The sequence below is a fragment of the Amblyomma maculatum genome, chromosome 5 (genome assembly GCF_055883805.1).
Source record: "Amblyomma maculatum isolate TAMU_Amacu chromosome 5, ASM5588380v1, whole genome shotgun sequence".
Taxonomy (NCBI): domain Eukaryota; kingdom Metazoa; phylum Arthropoda; class Arachnida; order Ixodida; family Ixodidae; genus Amblyomma; species Amblyomma maculatum.
Window position 1 is genome coordinate 43,268,866 of NC_139348.1, and position 23,137 is coordinate 43,292,002.

Consider the following 23,137-nt stretch of genomic DNA (forward strand, 5'->3'; position numbering starts at 1 on the left):
CTGATATTTATAAAGTACGTACGAGGTGGTTGTAGAGGGGGCTGAAGTGCTTCGGCAACTTGTTCCTGAATAACCTGGCGTATGTTCGAAGCGAGATGTGAGCTGGATTGCGGAACGTTTGAAATTAATGATAATTTCCCGGCAACTTCTTCCCGTACGACGTCTTTGATTTTCTGGATAAGTGCAGAGCTGACAGTGGCATCAGACATAACCGCGATCGTGCCTTCAGGTTGTCGAGGGACGATGCGTTGGCGACGAAGTTCGTCGTAGCTTTGACATATCGTGACAACATCACTTACAGTGCGGGGTTCTTTGGCCATGAGGATGTTGAATACGCCTTCATGGATGCCCATCATGATGTGGCGAATCTTCTGAGCTTCAGTCATCGATGCATTTACACGATGGCACAAATCTAAAACGTCTTCGATGTAACTTGTGAAGGTTTCGCCTGTCTGCTGCACCCGCTCGCGCAAACGGTATTCAGCGCGAAGCTTGCGGACCGCAGGGCGACCGAAGACATCTACAAAGCGAGATTTGAACGAGGCCCAAGTTGGAATGTCAGCCTCGTGATTTGTGAACCACAGCTTTGCGACTTGCGTGAGGTAGATTATCACGTTGTTAAGCTTCAAGATGTCATCCCACTTATTGTGGGTGCTTACGCGTTCATACGACGAAAGCCAGTCCTCGACGTCCTGGTCGTCGGTACCGCTGAAGACCGGCGGGTCCCGCTGGCGAAGCACCCCGGAGCATGGAATAGAAGGGACCGAGATAGCGGAGCCGGTGGTGTTAGTGCTGGATTCTGTCATTGAGGTAGGAATTCGGCGGCTGCGGAGCTCCAGGGCGAGGAAATGGATGAGAAATCCCGCTACCTCCACCAAGTGTTAAGCGGGGATCCAGGCACTGGTAGCGGGCACTGGTAGCGTGCAGGACCGGAGCGGGGGTGGCCTAGCTTGCAGTCAGCTGGTACTCAAAATCACTTCCTCTTCCACTTTCTCGGCGATATGTCCACCTAATCTGAACTTCTTTTTTACAGTAGGTATATTTTTTGTTGATTTGCAAAATTTGCAGTCGGGGTAGTTATTTAAATTCGAATGAATGTTGCTAATTTTTTGTATTCTTGAATTTCGGCCGATTTTAAAATAATACCGACAAAGAACGGACAACTCTAGATAGTCAAATTCTCCTAGAAATAAAGAACAAGGCCTGGATAATGCAGATAAAAAGTCTCAGTGGCAGTACTTTATAAGTCGCGCCAGAATGCAGGGCTGAGTATTGGCAATTTTCAGAAAAAGCTTTAAGTTCTATATTTTTTGTAATATTAAACATAATCAAACACTTTGACAGCCTGTAATATTTCTGAGGTACTGATGATTCTTGAGAGGAATTTTAATAAAAATCGAAGATGTGTTTTGCTATTTTAAAGACTTTGCCAACTTTGATGCATTATGGAGCGCAAACCTAGCACTTTAGAGCTCCAAATATTGTTTTAAATTAGGAAGGTAACACGCATAAAAAGAAAAAATGATTTAGTGAAAAGAACCAAAGACCTCATACCAGTATGTAAGGTTAAAAATTAACATTTTTGCAGCGCGCCGCTTCTGAAGCAAAGTTTGCGAATGTTTACTAAATAAACTGCAGCAAAAAATACTGATCTTGAATTATACTAATAAAAGGAAAAGTTCAATACACAGTGAGTAAAAACAATAGATAACAAGAGCTTTGTGCTGAGGAAGTAGGTTTCCAAACTTGCAATTTTTGGAAATGACAAAAAGGAGGTTTTTCACCTTTAATTATATATAATTTTCTTTTTGCGAGAACACTGCGCCGTATCTTGCAAAACTTAAGTTCATTCCTCTGAGTGGAGACATTGGTCCACCACATAAATAAGTTTTCATTGAAAATTAATAAAAAATGCTCATGGGACACCGATTATCGTTCTTATCTGAACAGACCGATATGCTTACAGAATAAAGGCTGATTTTTTATTTTGTCTATATTATAGGATGCCTGAGAAGGGACAGTGTGTTCCTGAATTACGTTCTGTCCGGGAAGGCCGCGACAGCAGTCAACGGACGGCTACCACCAATGAAATAATGGGACGGCCGGCAAAACGAGCAGGGAAATATTACAAATTCAACTCAGCCTTGAAGTTTAAAACCTGAATTGCTGTGAGGCCTCACAAAGTTAACAAGCAGTAAGAAAAGCACTACTTTTTTATTAGGATGGTATGGCGCCTTTTCTGAGTATAAAAGAAAAAGCCATAAAATGTGCTTTTCAAATCTACCTTTGTAGATGTGCAGGTTTTTTAAGCTACATACGTATGGGTTGCTTTTAGCCTACCAGAAGAGTATCGCCGTTTTTGATGCACAAAGTTAGAGCCTGCTTGGAGGAAGAGATGTGCATCTAAAAATGCGGACAGGGCATAAATTTCCGTGCGCCAATTTGATTAGCAGATGTCACGTGATTAAGCCAAGGGCCATGAACGAGTAGACCACTGATTAGACATGGATAAACCATCGTGCAGCGAGTACCGCGACGTGGTTGGGCAATGCAGGAGTAAGCCATGGCCCATGCATGACCCTAGCTCGGCAGTAGACTTCTTAAATCTGCCATACTAGTTGGCCCGAGGTCGATTGTCGACGATTGACCGTTCATGGGACATTTTGAATTATAGACCTCGGGCTGAGTTGGGCGGCCAAGCTCAGCACGACGAGTGCCCTATTGACAAGTACCGAACCTGGGCCGACCGTTGGCTTGCCGCTTGGAACGTGCGTAGCGAATGTGAGGGCATTAATTGAAGGCTTCTGTTGACTCAACTCCTACTCTATGAGCAATGTCATCGAGAACGCGTTGTTTAATCAGGAAGTGGTTTTGTAATAATTTGTCTGCTTTTAGCTGCTGTTCCGAGAATATATTTGTCTTGCCAGGTGTAGTGTGATACAATTTTGGTTTCCCTCATCGAAAAAAATGAAATAAGCGTCGCTTGCTTTTTGTACTCAGTAGCCTGCTATGTTTGAAACGAGGTAGCTGCTACGTAGGGTGCGCTCGTGTGGCTTGATCTCGGCTTTTGATTGCCTGCTGCTTCCGCTCTTTCCGAGCTACATCCGTTCACCGAATGCATTGCGCAAACTTCGATAAAACTCGGGCGAGCGCAGAACTTGGACGGGTATCCTGCATAGCGTGGTTGATTAGTTGTGTGAATATATCTTCAGGATGCAAAGGTGTATGAAAACTTGCCAAATGCTCGTACAGGGCTTATAGCAATAGTGACTATATGCTAGGTATGGTTTTTGCTACTCGCCTCTTACGACAGTAACACTGTTTTGTTATATGAAGTTATAGATTCATTGACGAAACCAAGCGACGCAATTGTGACTAATTCTCATTTCCCTAATTTTGACATGAGTAAATTAAATGAATATTGCAATCATTTTATAACTGATAAATATTTCATTATAAAGTAGAAGAACCAACAATATGCCACCATTATGATTCGAAGCCACAATCATAATATTTTGCCTACGCATCTCTACCAGCCTGTGGTGGCGGGCAACTATCTTCAACTTTCGGGAATATTAATGTTGCTTTAAACAAAACTATATAAATTCCGCATCGTCACCCTCGCACATTGCAGTGCACGTTAGAGGTCTACCAATATCACACTTGGAACGTGGGGATTTGTCAGAAAGCTCGCCAGTCATCGATCGTATGCGAGCTGAAGTCAGATTCTCAGTGCTTTCAGGCGTACCTTAATGAAAAGCCCCATTTTCATGTACCTGCCCACTATTCCGCCATTGTTTTCTCTCACGAGCCTCAGCATATGACTCGTGCTTTTACTATTAGGCTATATAATCGGACTAGATTGTTCCCTGGGAGGAACTGCCTTGTCGAATTTACTCTCAGTCTCCGTGTGGACTCTGGCTATCCAGCCATCGTCCTCAACGTTGGAAGCATTGCACAGCTGCAAGGACTAGATGTCCACTTGAATGTCCCGTCTGTGCCAATTGGCGCTATCCCTAGTGTCTTTGATTTCGCCCGTCATCTCTTTTTATACAGTAACCAGATATTGACATGATCTTAGTGTCGCATATTGCGATACTCTGCATAAATTTCGTCTCTTCGTAAGTGCTGAAGTAGAGCCGCTTCTGAGAGTGGAGAATTGAAGAGCCTTCTTTATATAAAAAAACCGGCAGTCGTTATTTATATTTCGTTTTATTGCGCTAAATTATGAAGCATTGACACGGGCCTATTCTGTATGTAACCTTCCGTTATATTGTTACGAACTAGCAAGGAGGAAAAAGCGGGCAGTGGCGCGGGCGAGAGTGCTCGCACTAAGACCGCTAGCAATTCATTAAACGTCATCTACCACCGCCATCGATCTTTTTTTCTTCGTCTTTCTTCATCGGCTTGCCGCATCGTAACAGGTTGGAGGTGCAGGGTACTTCATCATCAACCCCTCACCTTGGTCCGGAGCTTCGGCGCCCTGCGACTTCGTGCGCCGTCGGTTGATGGTGAAGAGGCATCGCTTGGTTGTTCCCCTGCTTACCGGACCCAGCAAGACCTTGCCATTTCTCCGCCCCGTCCTCCCGCCCCGACCACAATACACGACGAAGGAGAGACTGACCCGAGATGGGGCCACACATGACCACAAGACACAAGGAGAGACCTGAACGACCCTATGTGACCTCACTGACTTGATGAGCCGACTAACAACCCCACGACCCAGGACACCACTACACTGGAAGACATCCTCCCCTGCCTATGCCATGCGGTGCGTGCCTTGACCTCCGCCATGGGGTCGTAGCAACGTGTGGCCCGAGAGTGTCCTGGGCCAAGGTTCATTGGGAAACATCGTGCCGGGAAGCCGTTCTGGATTGGATTGAATTGGTACTGAGACTTCCCTTTTTTACCAGGTTGACCAGATAAGTCCTATCCAAGTCAATTCCTTACTGTGAAGCAGTCTGTGCCGCCCTGGCACAACGGCATCAACACTATTTATCTAGTATGCCTTATTCAGTTCTCAAGGCGTCGTTTGGTTGTCTCCACAGCCACAGCCCTCTCATCCCGCTGTCTCGCATCACTGTCCACCGCAGCGTCTCCTTGCGGCTGTCCAGACGTGAGCCCCAGCATCTGCGGCAAAGATGACCAGCTAGGCTGCCATGGCATGAGCACTTGGCAAGTCAACACGACATGTTCGATTGTCTCTGTCTCCCGCCCGCACACCGCACACAAGATATCCGCGTTGTCCTTGCCCTCGATCCGCGCGTGCCATTTCTTCTTGCGCCGCACCTCCGCACGGGCCTCAAAAAGCAGGGCGCTCCCCAGGGAGTTGTCATAGAACAGCTCCTGAGTGATGTCCCTCGTGTGCGTGGAGTACATACCAAGAGCCGGCTTGGCCGCTGCACCAGTTCGCCACCGCCTGGTCTCCGCCGCTGCCACGTGTTCACGTACCTTCAAAGTAGTCCAGCAGGTGTCTTTAGTGTTTGTCACAATTGGCAGTGGTACCTCATACTTTTCACTCTCCTTTTCTCTTATTCCTTCTTCCTCTTCTTCTTCAAGCATCCAGACAACACGCCCATCATCATGCCATAAACTCATCAACATCGATAAACTTCCTCGTCCACGATCAGGACGACCGCTCAGTGGCCCCAGACTGGCAATTCATTAAACGTCATCGACCATCGCCATCGATAATGTTCTGTCGTCTATCTTCATCGGCTTGCCGCATCGTAACAATATGAGAAAATATATTAAGGTGCTTACTAATAATGAGACCTCGGCCCAAGGGGTGAAATATGCTTTCAGAAGCTTGCTAGGGAATTTCGGAAATACAAAATGACATAAAAAAGAAACATTAGGAAACTCACCTCCCAAATTTTAAGTTCAGAATCACAGTCAGCCCAGGATGAGGCGCCCCAATTCAATACCAGAACGATTGTCGCCCATATAGTGAATGCACTGGTAAGCGTCATGTTCATCTCGCTATTAGCGACTGGGACAACATGCTTAGGTTTGCGCTCGCTTTTTATTCTCTCCGTCCAAATCTGCATTTCCCTTGCAGACATCGCTCAAATTCCAGTGTAAGTTAGGTAGTTGAGCTTAATGCGAATTTCAGGGCCCATTTCGCTTAATCTGAAGTCATTACGGAGTTTGGTTTGCTTCACAATGACGCACAGCGAAGCTTTTCTCTAATCTGTCATGTGCTGGTGCTGCATTGTATAACAAATACTCAAGAGAGAACACAAAGATGCCCGAACCTGTGAAGGTCACAGTACCAACTGGCAGATTTTTTTACTAGGAAGAATAAGAAGAAGACATGCCATGACCAATGAAAAAGGAAAAGGAATCATAATGAAACGAAGAAAATATGAAGAATACGAAATGTGAGAGGAAAAATGAAACGAAAATCACTTATTTCTCGCCCGGCTTACAACCTTGAGAAGAACAAAGCTATAAAAAAAACAGCCATATGTTATTTGAAGGCCCATTGTGCTCACAGTTTCAGCAGCAGACACAGCGCGAGCACAAAGAAACGAAGGAACACACATTATTACAATAGTTGAAAGAATTTGGAGAGACAGAACATATGACCGCGATAACAATATATTGAACTACGGATTCCATAAAATACAGGACTAACAGTAGGAATGTTCTGGAAGTTTCTTCAGCTATTATATTTCTTCCGTGACGAGCTACGGAATATAGCCAAATTGTAAGCTGTTGATTTTGTGGGGTAACTAGGGCGAATAAAAAAAACGGCATCTGCCAAATGTGTCTCTAGTTATGTTAAAATATGGATTGTAAGGAATCATGCGAAGGATTTGGAGACAAGCTGTGTTATTATTAGATACAGCGTTTTTATACACACACCACAGACGAAATTCAAAAAAAGTCATAAACTTCAAAATGCCAATCTCTATAAAAAGAATATTTTTTAGCGAATACATGGAACGTTTATATTAGGACAGTAATAAGCAGAGGCTGGTGCCCCTAATGCCGTAATGGATTAACGTTTTCAATAGATCATGGTTGATAAATCTATTGCCTTTTTATGGTCTATATATATTCCAAGAACAAGAAGTCTTAATTCAATTTCCTTTTTTTTGCTATATTAGGGCCATCTCAGCCGATCGCTTGCTTTTACGCGATAATATTGTCTCTATTTTGTTTGGTGGTAGTACCCTAATATTGCAATAACAATATGTGAGAACTGGAGGTAGCAAGGCTTTAAATGCTAAAACTTAATTATTCTATTTCTAAAGCATCGAGTCTGCGCATCTCGATTTAAGTCTCTCAGAAGATAACACCCAGACACCGTATTTTGATTTCGCTAAGTGAAATCACTTCATCACGTTTAAGTTGCTTATTTAGAGCATGGAAATTTTTTATTTTGTTTTGTTTGTGCTAACGTTTAAACAAAAAACTTGATAATAGTTTAGTAAAAGATTCAAAACTTTAGTAGCAGTTGTCATAACTAGGTTTACATTCTTGCCGTAGCAAGCACTGTAGCCTCAACGGCAAAGGCAATGAGATGTATTGAAATTATAACTGCATATAACCATCTATAGCAGGTATAAAAGGAGTCCAAGAATGTTGTCTTGCGGAACGCCTGAACTAATCACCTTGGTAGCTGAAAAAGAACTGTTATAAAAGATAGACTGTATGGTTCAAAGCGATGGTTCAGTTAAGGCTGTAATAAGCAGGAGCAGGTGCCCCTAATGGCGTAACAGTTTGCATGAATAAATAAATCGAATGCTTTGTTACAGTTTAAATATATTCCAAGAACAAGAACCCGTTCTTCAAATTCTTTAATTATGCTTTTCTTTCTGCTTTATTAAGGCTATCTCAGTTTATCTCTTTTTCCTGAAGTCAAACTGGCAGTCTGACGGCACAGAAGTGTTCGTGAGGAACCTATATTTATTCTAGCGTAACTTGCTCTCTTGAGACCTTTAGAGAGTACAGTTAAATATAAACTGGCCTGCAATTTGCGGTATCTGAGACGGCCTTATTTTCTGTACAGCGGCGGCTTTCGCAATTTGCATTTGCTCAGGGATTATTCTGGAACTAAGAAAAAGATTGTAGATGGTGCCAGTATCGGCGCTATCAAACCAGTTATCTAAAGAAATGGTTCCATTTGAAAACCATCGTTTACTTGAGCCTTACTCAATTTGGAATGTGGGAACACACTGTGGCCTATAGAGTACGTGAATAAGGATTCATGCTTATTAGGTGTGTTGAAGATAAATTGGTTATGTCAATTAGACGAAGCGAATATGTTGCTTGTGGCATTTATAAAGTAGTTACTGACCGCACGCCGAAGATATCTACAAGAAATTATTCTATCGATTAGTACTACCGAATTAAGGTGGTAGTTTGGCCTTGTTGGTAACATATGTCAACAACAATAGCAGAGGGATAGAACAAGGAACAAGCAAGGACACACACGAGTGCTCGTGTATATTACTAACGAAACCACAAGGCCGTCTTACAATTGCTTATGAATTCACACATTCTTCCAACTGACATTAGGCCTTTATTTTTATTTTATTTCTGAAATACTGAGGACATGTCGCATGTCCAAGCAGGAGAGGGAGGGTACATAAGTGACCGCATACCGGGAAACTGACCATATAAGTGACCAGGAAAAAGATTCACAATTGGATCTTTTTCTGTGCCAACGTTTCCGCAGCGAGATGAATGGGTTGTCAGGTTTCTTTGAGCCCGCAATGCATTATATGCCTTCCGATGCTCCCTTAACTGCTCATTAAGGCAGTGGGTAGTCAGCCCACATCTAAGCAGGATATTGTAAACAACTCCCTCTCAGCAGCTGAAAAAACGTTCTTCATCCCGCACGCCGCAAACCTCTTTGGGCTCACTCCTTCCGTCCACCTCTCTGCACGGTATTTCTAGCTCATTGGGTGCAGATAGCACTCCTCTAAAATCAAATCGGCTAGCAATCCTATTAGAATGATGTGATATGGCATGATTTTAGGGCCGGACCTCAAATGGTTTTCTCTACTCAATCGTGCTAAGCTCGCTTGCCCAAAACAGTATGCCCTTTAAACGGAATTCAGCTGATGAGACCAAAAGGCTCTTGGGATGTCCTTCTGTGTTCAACTTCTTCATTTGTAGATTGACACTCTATTCCACCCGGTGCAGATGTGAGTTATTGTTTTGCGACTTTGTTTGGCTCTTTAAGGACGTTACCTACAGCGTGTTTTCACAGCGCTAACAACGAAACGTAACGAAACATAGGGGATGTTTGACTAGGTTGACAGGGTTTAATATGCTAAAGCAAATCAGGTGAACAGACAGCATAAAACAGTGTAAAAGTGGCGTCATTCTTTTCATCGAAGTTTTGAAGGTGGGTGGCACCAATATCGGCTATCAAAATAGTGACCGTAGAGCCAGTAAATGTGTCAGCCCTGGCCTTATGGAAGACGCGCGCAGCAGTGAGAGTGTGTTCTACCTTGAACGTCGTACCTGTCTGAATTATGCTGCGGAACCACGCTCAACATGCTTGCTTCAACAATGGAACTGTGGAGCCGATACTTTCAATTCAGAAAAACGCAACACGCCTGGTTCTTTGTGACGTTTTCTGTCGCAAAGTCACAATGAGTGGTGAACAGCGAAGTTCTAAATCGAATCTGTCTTTCTGTCTCGAAGCTTAGGTCCATCAGCACCAAACTGCGAATGTATGTGGCGTCGGCTGCCAACGCATAGGGCAGAACAGCAATCGTGTTATTGAAGAATTGAAATCAATTGTTAGCGAAACTAAGGCAGCACTTTTCCGTGTGGGCGTTTTTACAGCAATGGGGCCTGCCGTGTGTTCCTTCATCGCGAACCCTGGTGCTTTTGTTATATTTGTCATTCTTTTAGCGTTTCGATGAGCGGAAGCCTCTTTGGGGGCGTCACATTATATTAAACTACTTCAAAATCATTGTCACGCTAAAAAATTATTTTCTCTTGTTTACTAAAAAAAAAAAAAACGCATTCAGTCTGGAATATAATAGGTGTAGGCTACTGCACAACCTAAAGAATGCTGAGGGTTATTTTTGTGCTGTGGTTTTTATCCACTGCCCAACGAGAGCTCCAGTGTTTGTAGTATGCTAAGTAAAATATCGAGGTGTATTATGCCAACAATGTATATTGAACACATTTTTCCTGTCAGTATGGCTCTCAAAAAGGCAGCTACATTGCTTATGAGTTACATGTGTTACAGCATTTTTAAGGCAGCAGCACGTGTATGTGATCATCAGCTCTCAGAGGCACGCCAGTTTGTCGCAATGTCGCCTCTAATGAGCCAAACAAATCACTTAAGCATTCTTTATAATAAAAACACCACCACGTGTAGTGCTGAGTAACCTATTGCATTAACACTGAAAAATAAGATTACATAGCAGAGCGTGCCTGGGACCAGAAAACTGCTATCTCACTACTGAAAAGCCATTAATTTTCAGCACCCAGTTGGCCAGAGAAAAATCTTTATCGATATGGTGTGTGCTTACATCTTTTTGTGCTGCATTCACCTGAAATACCAAATGCACACCTGCTGTGAACCCTCTGAGCGGTTCACTGTGGCTCCGGTCGTAATATTGTCTACACAGGAGAGCATTGTTGCAGAATTCATGCATCTTTATTAACTCTGCGTTAATGATTTATTTTAAAAATATCTAAGTTATGACTGAGTTTCATAGCGTGTAATTCTCGTTGCTGGACCTTGGTTAAAAGAGAAGTTGGTTATTTTTTGCGTCTCCTGTGTTTGCAACAAATTTATAATTTTGACGTTTATAGTAATCACTGGCTTGCAGTAAATACGGCGGTGGTTGATTCCATCACAATGGTCGAAACGGCATCATCCTTTGAAAAGCATATGGAGAGCCGCATGTTTACGAATTCATGCGCGCATTCATCCCACAATCTCTTCATCGTGGGCGCGATGTCGAAGCAAAACTAGCGTATACTATTTACAGCGTAAACAAATAAAACGGCACGTTATAAAAAACGCACTTGTTCTTCTATGGCAGTATGTCCCAGCAGATATACTTTCTACAGCTACACAAACTTCGGCTCTTGCATCTGAGCGGAATAGATAAAGCTACTGATACAACACTGCCTGTCTGCTACTAGCGAGATTTGTTTACTTAAATTCAACGCACAAATTTGCTAAAAGTAGAAATACTATGTCGTTTGTTTTAAGCATTGCAGTGGTGCTTTTGTGCAATATAAAATACTGCCTTCTTCATGATTGAGCACGAGAGCAGTTCCAGTAATCGATAGGCACGAAACGCAGAAGAACTTTAGCCTACGCAGCTGATAATGACGTTATATTCTTGTTTTGTGTATCAGAAACGAGTATTAAAAGGCTCACTTGTTTCTGCGAACTGCTGGCACTGCATAGTTCTCGTACATTCACAGCAGAGCACACAAAAAAGGCGTCCATACTGATGAAGCGCACACTACCAACTGACGGTTTATTTCTAAGAAGAAAAAAAAGAAAACATTCCATAAGTATAAAAAAAGAAAAGAACAAGAAAGCTTAAAAGAGAAGACATCAAAGGTAAACGAAAAACGGGAACCAAATTACGAACAATAATATCGTGTCACCTATACTTGCCTGCATGAAGTTTTACTGAGCACATATATTTCCCTGGAAACGTTTATGAAAGAAAGGAAGGCGAAATATTCGAGAGATATTTGAGCATATTCTAAGGTACTGTAGCAGTTCCGTGGACAGCAGTTTATGATGTATTTTTTTATTGAATACTTGCATCACTTTTGTGGCAGTACAGCAAAGGGTAAACAGTAAAACGCTTACAAGTAAAATGAACATGATAACTGCTCGATTCAGAACAATAATTGAAAATTGAGAGGAGGCACTTTCAAACACAATACTTAAAATATGAGCCCTTAATTAGTTGTGGTGACTTTAAAACGGTACATTGGGTTTAGATTATACACGCACTTTCATCAATATGAGCAAGCACTATTTCTGAGAATTTATTCGCGGGGAAAGATTAGAAGGGCACATATCATGCTACGTGCTTGATCGCTGGAGCTGAGAACTACCCTGTCTGGTAACTCTACCCACTTATCTAGAAAACCAGAGAAGAGACGCAGAAATTTGCGCCCAGGACAAGGTGGGAGCTTTCTAGCACCTTGGAGGTACACGCGTCTCAACGGCTTCTTCCCGAGCTGCGTCGGTGACTGTTCGGTGAGCGACAAGGGTGCCATCTGAAGACGAAGCGCTGTCGACAGGGAAACTTGAGCCGGTGGCACTTAAGTCATTATCTTCGAGGACCGTCGGAAGGATGGCACCGTCGTCCCGGTCTAGATATTGTCTAGTATCGAACGGCGACTCTATCAGATTCCCGCCAGATGCACCCTCTAGAGGACGCCGCCTCATCGGGCTGCGCATCCAGCGTTGGGCAACTACGGCCGCAGCTGTTTCTATTCTGTGCAGATCAGCACATTGCCCTGAGGAATAAACACCAAATGTGGTAAAGATTCATAACGTAACGGCTGATGTATATATTCATTTCTAAAGTTTGGTGCGGTGACCCTGGTCATAACTTTTGAACTGAATAGTCCTGTTGGTCGACCATTTTTTTTCAGCTGTTGCAAATTTACGAAGAAGTGAACCGCGTCACTTATTTTTTTTTTCAGGTTTGACGATTTCTGTCTAGTTATAGCGGACTACAGGCGACACGTGCGCGCGGTTAATTGAAAATGGCAAAACGTAGGATTTCAGAGACTCAGTGAAGTGTGGCAAGTTAGCATTGACTAAAAGACGGTCTTTTATTAGTGATGTTTCTGGATACTTATGAAGATGAATGGGGCAAATTATTTCAAGCTATCTCGGCTGTATATAGAACACACATTTTAACTCAATATTCGAACTTTTTGTTGAACCTAGCGTTGCCCAGGGCTCGGTTCTTGGGCCTCTTCTTTTTCTCCTTTATATCAACGATGTTGTAAAAGATGTTCCTGTAAAAATAGGATTATGTGCAGACGACTGTGATCTGTACTCAGAAGTAGAAAGCCCCTAGAATCAAGTATTGTTAAATAATGCATTTTAGATGGTTGTTCTTGGTGCGAGGATAGGAAGGTGGCGGTAAATTTCAAAAGAAAAACTGTTTATATGCGGGTAACGAAAAAAGTAAGCTTAATTTCAATTACTCAGCTAACAATATTTTTCTTTTTGAAGTAATCGAATACAAATACCTTTCAATGTGGATAACCAACAACCTTAAATGGAATCTCCACATTGATAATGTAACCGCTAACAGCTGCCATAAATTGTTTTTTTTTTTCTTCGAAGAGCTTTAAAACTGTCCAAAAGCAATGTTCGCTTACTAGCGTATAACACAATTATACTTCCGGTGCTTGATTACGCAGCAGTTATCTAGGATCCTTTTACACAAACCAACATCAAAAAGCTCGAACGTGTGCAGAAAAAGGCGGCTCGCTTTATATACAGTAATTTTTTTCGTAGGACTTCCGTCACAAAACTTTTAAAATGAGCCAACTTGCCGCAACTAACACATCGTAATCGAGTTTCCAGGCAAAATTCATATATCAGATTGTAAATCGAGACTACAAAGGTAACATTTCTGATACAATTATACTTTCTTCTGGATATGCCACCAGGCAGAGGCATAAACTAACAATCACACCATTACGTGTAAAAAATGATTGCATTAAATATTCATTTTGTGTAGAACTGTAAATGACTGGAATAGCTAAAATAATATTTTTTTCGTCTTTGTTCTCCACCCATTTCAACTGTTGACGTAAAAGCTTAAATATGCTTTTTAATGTTTGCTCTTTTTTTCACGCAGTGTATTGTGTTTAAACATGATGCTTGTTGTATTTACCTGACAGTGTATTTTTCGTTCTTCATATTGGTGTATTCATATGGCAGTGCATTTTTTACTTCACTTGGTTCTGTTGCCTCTGAATATTATTTTTCTCGCAATGTTATACCCCCCCCCCCCCCTTGCTAAAATTCCTCGTAAACAAATAAAAAATAATTCGAATCGTGTAAAGCATTATCCGTCACTCCGGGAACAGATCCGGTACGGAACATCTTTGGGCGCTCCCAAACATTAACTGGAACCTAACTGACATCAACCACATGCCAACGCTCCCAAGTGCTCTGTTTGAACAACTCATTACGTGTGGTCATACATACTGTAGCGGAGAAGCATGCACAAAGCACTTTGCTGTTCTGATGAAACTGAATCTGAAAGAGCAAGAGGCAGAGAAGCATTTTCAGCGTTGTCTTCAAGAGTACTTATCCGACCGGTGATAATAGCACGAAGACATTAATTGTGTGGCACACCATCCTTTTGCAGGTGACTGGCCCGCAGTCCGTGGTTCCTTGGATGAGTGATTTCCAAGATGTTCAAGTAGGGCCTGTTATCGACTGGTATGCATGGTAGAGATTTACTTTTTTGTTTTGCCCGAACCATGACTTTCGTTCGGACCGCGTTTCCACAGTACCACCTGAAAGCAAAGCCACACCCAAATCGCAAGGTTAGCCGCAATAACGGGATATAATGACAGCAACATAGTACAAACGACCATTAGGCAGTGTAGTCGATTTCAACATGACAAAGGATCACATTTCTTTTCCGTAATTTCACAACTGGCGACATTTTTAAAACTTATCAATATTTTATCAAAGATGACGCACACCATCGCATTAAAAAATAAAAATTGAGCTATACGCAGCTTCTTAATCCTATGTTTAAGCGTGGCCTCCGCGATTGGCTCCGTCGCAGCGCCGTTGCTCCGGCCGTCCCATTCGGCGTGCGCCCCACCGGAAAATTGTAATTTCGCTAGCTTCGTAACACGCCGCGAGGTGGCGGCATTAGCCCATGGCTCGAGCGGCGCGCGCGTGGCCGGCACTGCTTGCGATTTCAGTCACGTCGTCAGTTTTTTTGGCACGTTTCCACGCGGAACAGCCGTGAATGCGTTGTCAATTTTTTTCGACTTCTACGTCAAGATCAGGTACATTGTTAATCACTTAGGATCGCCTTTGCATGCAGTTTTTGTGGCCGTTTAACAAGGTGATTGAGGCAATCGAAGCTTTTATCGTGCATCATGTCGTCTGGTGTGCATGCTATTGTGCTGAATTTTTTTGTGTGTATGTGTGTGTGCTGCAAAAGTTGCCACGCTATATGACACAACTTACGCATGCCTTTTTGTGCCTTTCAGGCGACGTTTATTTATAGCGAAGCTCTCTTGCTAGAACATATAATTACGATAAGCGCTCGTGCATTGTTATACGCCACTACGCTAGTCACAAGTTTTGACTTCTGTTTTTTGTACTTGAGTAGAGTAGTTTGAGCGAAAATACTTTCGTGGCCTTTGTTTTGATATGTTGCATGTGCTCCCTCTAGGTGAAAGTGGTTTCGCGCAGCTATGCTGATCCCGCTATTAAATTATTTGCGGTGTGACGAAAGCTGCATCGATTCTCTGTCATCCGCTTCACACGGCAACCCTATCTCTTTCTTTATTTTTCAGATAAATGTATTGCCGTGTCCCTTTCTGTCGCTCCGATAGAAAAAAGAACCACGGAATAAGTGTCCATGAATTTCCTTCAAATGATGAGCGTAGGCAAGCATGGCTAAAGGCCATATCAAGAAAAGATTTTGTGCCAAATGACAAGCCTCCTAGCAGTGTCGTCTGCAGCCATCACTTTTTAGACTCGGATTATAATTTGGGGTCCACAAAGGTGCGCCGTCTGAAACGGGATGCTATTCCGAGCGTGTTCGCGGGTTACCCGAGCTACATGCAGCCGCAACAGCCACAAAAAAGACGTAAGATAGAGCGATTGTCGCAGAATTCCGCACCAAACCAAGAAAGGGCATCAAGTTTATGAAGCGGCCGCGATCAAGATGCAGAGTCAGCCTATGGTCGCGAAGAAAGCACGAGCCGTTCATCAGCTTCTGCCTGCTCATTTTCTCTAGTGCATGAAGGCAGCCTGATTCATTCATCCTTGGAAGGAGATGAAGCAGATCCTAACGGTGCAGGATATGAGAAGCAGCAGCCTAGTGACTGCGCAACACAAACAACCGATGACCTTCTTCTACGCAAACAATCCGATGCAAGGGGTCTAAACCGAATGCGAGTGTAATTGTTCAGGAAGTCAGACACTATCAGGAGACTGCAATGAGAAAACAGTCGCCTAAAAGAAAACTCAGTGGTTATGAAAACCACACTCTCCACTCGGCGTTGAAAAAATGCCTGGACAAGGTCGGCACAGCCCAGTTCTGCTTTAGAGGACTGCCTAGCGGAACAGATCACCATTGCGTCAAGGCAGACTTTGTACGGGAATGTCTAGTTTTGTGCTACTTGTCCCCAAGGCATACCGTTACATACGTAACAGAGGCCTTTTGAAACTGCCATCAAACAACACGCTACTTCGATATGTTGGCAAATCCAATAGTGAAAGTGTGATCACACCACTAATGAAAGAACACCTAAAGCAAGAGGTGGGGCAGTTAAAAGAGCGAGCGCGGTTTTCCTCTATTATTGTGGATGAAATGGCTATAAGCTCCAAATACATGTATGATCGTAAAATGGACTGCTTTTTCGGCCAACAAACTGCGAGAGAAGACGCTGGGACAGGGGAGAACGTGAACAACATCGTGCTTGCCAACAAAGTGTTGTGTTTCGTTGCAGCAGGCCTGTCCACGTCTTACAAGATTCCTTGCGGCTTTTTCTTCACTAACCGATTAAGTGGCAAGCTCCTGTATCAGCTGACAAAAGAAGTGATAACTGAAGTTGAAAAGTGTTGCCTCTATGTCGTCCGGATCGTCACGGATAACCACGCATTTAAGTATAAACCAGATTTACACCATGTCTACACAGGAAAACCGGCAGAATTCCTTGATCCCCATAAATGAAAAGTAATTTCTCGTTCTAAGCTAATATGCACAAGAATTTAAGAATTAAAATAAACCGCTCTGTTCAACTGCAAAATATTTCGTGTTTTGAAACCCTGAACAGCTACACAAAGAAAATTACCTGCATGTTGCAAAAGGCACGCTCTCATTACGATTTGCCTTTCCCCGGTTCTAAGTCAGCATCAGAATTCAAGAAGCAATTGCCTAATTGCACCAGCAAGCTACATTGTTTTTCACCAGCACTTCTGGGCGGAAATTTTCTCGTGCGCGTCGCATATAGCCTGCGATAAGTGCGTTTTCGTCGTCTGCGCCCGACCGCATCAGGGAAAGCGAGCCATGGGGAGCGCGCGCCACGCGCGGCGAGAGCAGCAGTCACACCGCATTACGCTCTGTCCGTGCGAATGGGACGGCCGGAGCAACGGCGCTGCGACGGAGCCGATCGCTGAGGCCACGGTTTATGACAATGGTTTGTATGTTTGTTATAAATAAAGAGAATGGTTGTACGCCTGACGATAATCTAGCATGCACAGGACATCTTGATTGAGATATCCCAGGTAGCACATGCAACCGGCCTGATATTGAAAATTGATTGGCGACGTCTGGTCCACCAATGGCTCGACGTTGCCAATGCGCTACCAATAATCTTACAGCTATGCATATAACGTTGACCACTCCTGGACCAGTAATTTACATGTTCTCCCGGCGATTGGCATTAATGGGCTATCACCGACCAATAATGACCTTGCGTATAATTGCTTGCCAACATTGTATACACAGTCATGATAGCCAATATTACCCAGCCATTGGCAATGTCTTGCCCATAATAGAGGGTTTACAAAAGTAAGTCTGGCAGACATGAGCGGCACGCTGATCCGGCGCTGGCAGCCATATTTTGTTCGCTCCATCAGTTCGCTTTGGTTCCCTTCGTGTCCGTCCGTCAGCGCCCGCCGTTCTCACCGCGCTTTTCATGTTGTAACCTAGTGTGCTGTGCTTGGACCTCTCATTTGTCCCTGGCGGTGTCTGTTAGCGAAGCCAAGAAGCGTATTTCGACAGCCGAGGCGTAGCGGCTACAAACTGCTCAACGAGCCGTGCATGAGCCCCTCGTCGATCCGCGCAGCGTCATCTGTATCCAGGCACAGTATCTAGAGTTTTGTAATGTGCAGATTTTTTTTTGTCTGTGCGCCTTTGCTATTTACTTTAACGACTATGAGAGACGATCGCGAGTTCGCTTGGTTTGCGCATCACCGTCGCTAATCCCACTGCTATCAGTGGGATACTTGGTGAAATGAGCGAGGAGGTAATTTGTTTTGAGATGAAAGAACCGTGCGTAATTTGATGTAAGTCCAAATGGCGCTTAGCACTTTCCTGCCTATGACGTCGACGCAGCTATTGACATGGGTCTCAGAAATAATCGGGGGCTGCGTGAAAAAAAAAAGAATGTGTCATGATTATTTCTGCTTGCAGTGAGTGAAGATTGATTGGCGTGCAATAGGCGATGATGAGATAATAAAATATTTGTAATTAATTGACCAATTAATGAAATAAAGCAACAAAAGAAGAAAAAATGGAAATTGAGGGTTTAAAGGTGACGAAATGCTCAGAAGGAAAAACCAGTATTTGGTGATGCTAATGAAGAAAATTTAGAATGTGTAATTGATTATTTGAAATAACTGAATGTGTTGAAAGGTGTCAAATTGCTCAGAATGGAAAGGTGATTGTTGCTGACCCTGAGTATTGGTGTGTAAAATATATAACATTAAATAAAATAAACAAACAATCAAAATATAAAATAAATAAAAGCTGAAAATTCAAAAAGGGAAGAAAGAAAACGTGTGTGTGTGAGAGAGAGAGACGCTATCGCGTCATACCCTCAGCGGCGGAGCTTAAGAGTCCCCCTAATGTTTTATAACAGTATTATATAATATAAATCTGACTTTATGAAAACAGACAGTTGCACCAAGCACTCACACTTCGCAGTAGTGTGAGTTGACTTTTCAAATTTCTTTTCGTTTCAGCCGAGTTCCTCTTCCTCCGAGTTCCTCGAAGCTTCCCATGACAGCCCTTTCATATGAGGTTAAGGCTTCAAATGTCTGCTATCTGACAGAGGGAATAAACAAGAAATCGGCATATTTACAAAATCAACTGTATTTCAGGTGGCTGTCAATTAGCGAACCATCGGGCGACTTGATAAAACGCACAAAAGTGAAATGCAAACTTCGTTATTTTATCGGCCGCACTAGTATGTATGAAGACACAGAATGCAAAACATATTTCGAAACGGGCTGGACGTGAGCATATTACAACACACTAGTGGGATGTCATCTTCTCCTGCTTTACTAGACGCCGCGGGTTTGGCAGCCACTTTTGCAGCGTGAGACACGCACCTCGGGCGCACTAGTCAGCCGTATTGCTCTCTGCACCAAGCACTACAATTTCGTGCGACTGTGAAAAGTAGTTTCGGTAATCATGCCCCTGTCTTAAATCAAATACACAATGGTAAATGCAACCTACGTACAAAAGGTATCAAAAATGTATTTGAACTCTAGCGTTCGGTATACATGCATTGCTCCTTCTCCCGTGTCCTCCATCGAAGCATGATCTTATCCTTAAAGTTAACAAGGCTCCATAGCACGCAAAACAACCTTGCTGTTTTAGGTGATAGCACGTTCTGTGAGCCCCGCCGGGGTGGTGCAGTAGGTAAGACGCCCGACTACTGTCCGGAGTGCCCGGATTCGAACCCGACCTCGGTGGCTGCGTTTCGATGCAGGCGAAACGAAGAGGCGTCCGTGTGCTGTGCGATGTCAGCGCACGTTTAAGATCCCCAGGTGGTCGAAATTACTCCGTTGCCCTCCACTACGGCTCCTCTTTCTCTCTTTCAACTTTCACTCCCACCTTCCTCCCTTCCCTTACGGCGCGGTTCAGGTGTCCACAGACACAAGTGTGGCAGATACTGCGTCTTTCCCAACCAACCAACTGAACAACCAACCACGTTCTGTGAGCTAGCTCCCAGTGAGAGGGACGTGCAGTAATGCTTTACATGATGCAAGTGAAACTTGTAAAACCGATTAGGATTGCAAACGAGGGGTCGCATACACGCGTATACCTTGCTTCCGTGCGCATCTACGACGGTGCGCTTGCTGCAGAAGGGTACGCAGAAACATGATGGCATTAGTCCGAATAGAGCTTGGTGCTAGCAGCGACTGCTGTGATGTTAAAAATGAAACAAGCGTTTGTGATCATCCCAAATCACCTTGCGGTGCAAGGACGGTTTCCACGAAAGCGCATGTTGACAGCGTACTCGATGGAAGGCGCGGGCGGACTGAACAAACCATGGCCGCCGCGCACAGTTTCTGTTTCTTTCACTAGATGGCGCTAGCTTTTATAAAGCCTCTATTCGCGAATCATAGCAGACATTGTTAAATATTTTCCTGCCAGTATATACGGCTTGTCGACATTGAATATAGCTTGGCATCCGTTAGTGAATATCATCCCGTCAGTCTTAGTGGCTTGCCAATATTGTATGCATCATCAGTTGCAGTTGCCGATATTGCCCAACGAGTGGTGGCCACTGACCTACATTCAACATATCATGGCATGCATCGTTAAATATTGTCCAGCCAGTATTGGCGGCTTGTTAACAACCAATATATATTGGCATACATTGGTCAATATTCCGCTGCCAATCGAGGCGGCTTCAGAACATTATGTATATCTGCACATACAATGGTCGGTGATGGCATACAATGGCAAATATTGTCCGGCCAGTATAGCTGGCTTGTCGACATTTATTATATTTTGGAATATATTGGTTGTTGTTTTCCCACTGGCCTTAGTGGCTTCCCAACGAATGTATACTTGTTGGTTAGAGTGGGCAATATTGCCCAATGAGTTGTGGCGACTGGCCAGCGTTCCACCTATCATGGCATACATTGGTGAATATTGCAATGCCAGTATTGATTGCTTGTCAGCATCGAATGTATCTTGGCATACATTGGTCACTATCCTCCCGCTAGTCGTCTTGGCTTCCCAGCATTGTATATCTGCAATTACTCTGGTTGATGTTGCCTGACGAAGTGCAATGGCTTGCAAAATTACCATACATATTTACATAGGTTAAGAAATATTCTCTTCCATCATTGATATCTAGTCAACTCGAAATATTTACTGCCATATGATGGTCAATATTTTACTACGAGTTGAGATGGTTTCCCAATATCGTATCCATCATGGGTTACAGCAATCAATATTTTATGGGCAGCTGCGATGGATTGCCAACATTGCACGCATCATTGTATGCATTGATTGATGTGATCTTGCTAGTATAGCTGGCTCATACACATTGAATATATTTTGGCATACAGTGGTCGATGTGGCCCCGCCAGTTTTGGGGGCATTACAAGAATAAATATGACTGGGTTATAGTGGTCGATATTGTCCACTGAGTTTTGACGGCTGGAAAAACATTGCACATAACATGACGTATGTTGGCCGGGATTGGCTTCCGGATATTAACCATCAATTTTCAACCTGTATATCCTGATATATTTTTAACGTCCCGAACAATACTTTCGTGTCCTTCATGATGGCTTTCAACTATGTTTTATACATTGTCAACGATATATTGACAGTAGTAGAGAATATTTATACAAGAAAAATGGCTCAGGCGGTAAGGGCACGATTAGTATAGGGTCCTCCCCCATTGCTCTGGTGGCTTAACGCCGGCCGGCATATGGCTTCATTGTCTTGACAAACCGATACCATGAGATAAAGGCAAAGATTCCGTAGCCAAAACATTTAGAACGCCCCGAAATGAATGATCGGGTGGCACTACGCATGCAAGCAAGGCATGCTTCGTGCGGTGTTGCCGTCGAGTCGGAAGCATAGCTTATGCCCTCTACGAAACGCTTAGAAATGCCCGACTATCGCGCTCTTCTCAGCATTGAAGTTTAGTGCAGAGGTGGAACGCGCAGCAGTTACAGGCCCTACCATTCCTTCTATACGTCTTCAGCGTGATCCGTGAAGCAACTCATATGCCAAATTTTTATATTTGCTCATCCTCTTCGATAAAATCGCAACAAAACAGATACATAATTTTTTTAAGCTGACAACGGTCGCTGCCTATGTATAGAAACCTATTACGGTGCAGTATACCAGCATATACACATCTGCAATCTGTAGTAGGCCAGTAAGACGTAGCACCTTCAAACCCCTATATACTATAGGCTGGCAGCCCGGTTTAATTTGTTGCGATAAGGCTTTACATCCGCAACCTGAAAACCTTTGTCAATAACTGGAAATAGACACATAAATGCTTATTTATGCACTATTTCATTTGCGTGGAGAAAGAAAAGATCTAATTTTGGAAAACAGAGGTCGAAGAGATTATGCTAGTGAAGGCAAACGCAGCAACGTTTCGTCATGTACGCTAGCTGACTCCTCAATCAGGCACCAGCGCCGACTGTATTCCGCCGTAGGTGGTCTTGTAAGCACTGAAGACGGGCTAATTGCAGCATATTTTCTGTTGTAATTTACATCAGCCATAAACTTGAGATTGATTCCTATATACCGGCGGGCTCTGCTTTGAATGCTTCAGCAAGGGACGAATCATGAACAAACCCTTTAGGATGTTGATGCAGCATAGCTCATAGTCAAAAGGTAGATGCCCCCACATAAAAAATGAGAGCATTATTTTCTATACGTTCCCTTCGCCTGACAGAGAAAAAATCTAGCTTTCTGAGATGTTATGGAACGAAGTGTATTTAATTTCAGTAGTATTGCGCGCTGTCCAACGTTTTACAAGTTGTGTACTTGCTGTGGAAGCTGTTAACTAGTTCGGACTTAACATTTCCTGTAGACGTAAAAGAGAAAATATCGAAGAAGCTTGAAGCATAACAACCCCACAATTGGAGGCGGGAAATAAGTTTCAATGAATTTTTTTTTGTTTTACAGAAAAAAACATGAATGCGTGCTCACCACTGAAATATTTGTCATAAAATAATTGTCGCCTGGTCGTGCCTCTCTTCAAGGAAATTATTTTGTCCGAAAGCTGTATAAGTGCGTCTTTAACTCTCATGACCTGCTTTCGAATGTTTTTGCAAACTCGTCTTAACATCACGCGCTTAAATGCTTGTCCCCATGCAGCATTCTGGGAAGACTTTGAATGCTTTTTAGGAATATTATCATACACATTGCAACCAGACCGAGGGTATTTCGATCTAGAA

General features: G+C 43.4%; 1 pseudogene; it reads left to right on the plus strand.

The window, feature by feature from the left end:
- The first annotated feature begins 2,548 nt into the window (after positions 1-2,548).
- On the plus strand, positions 2,549-16,916 carry LOC146188189 (uncharacterized; annotated as a pseudogene).
- The last annotated feature ends 6,221 nt before the right edge of the window (positions 16,917-23,137 follow it).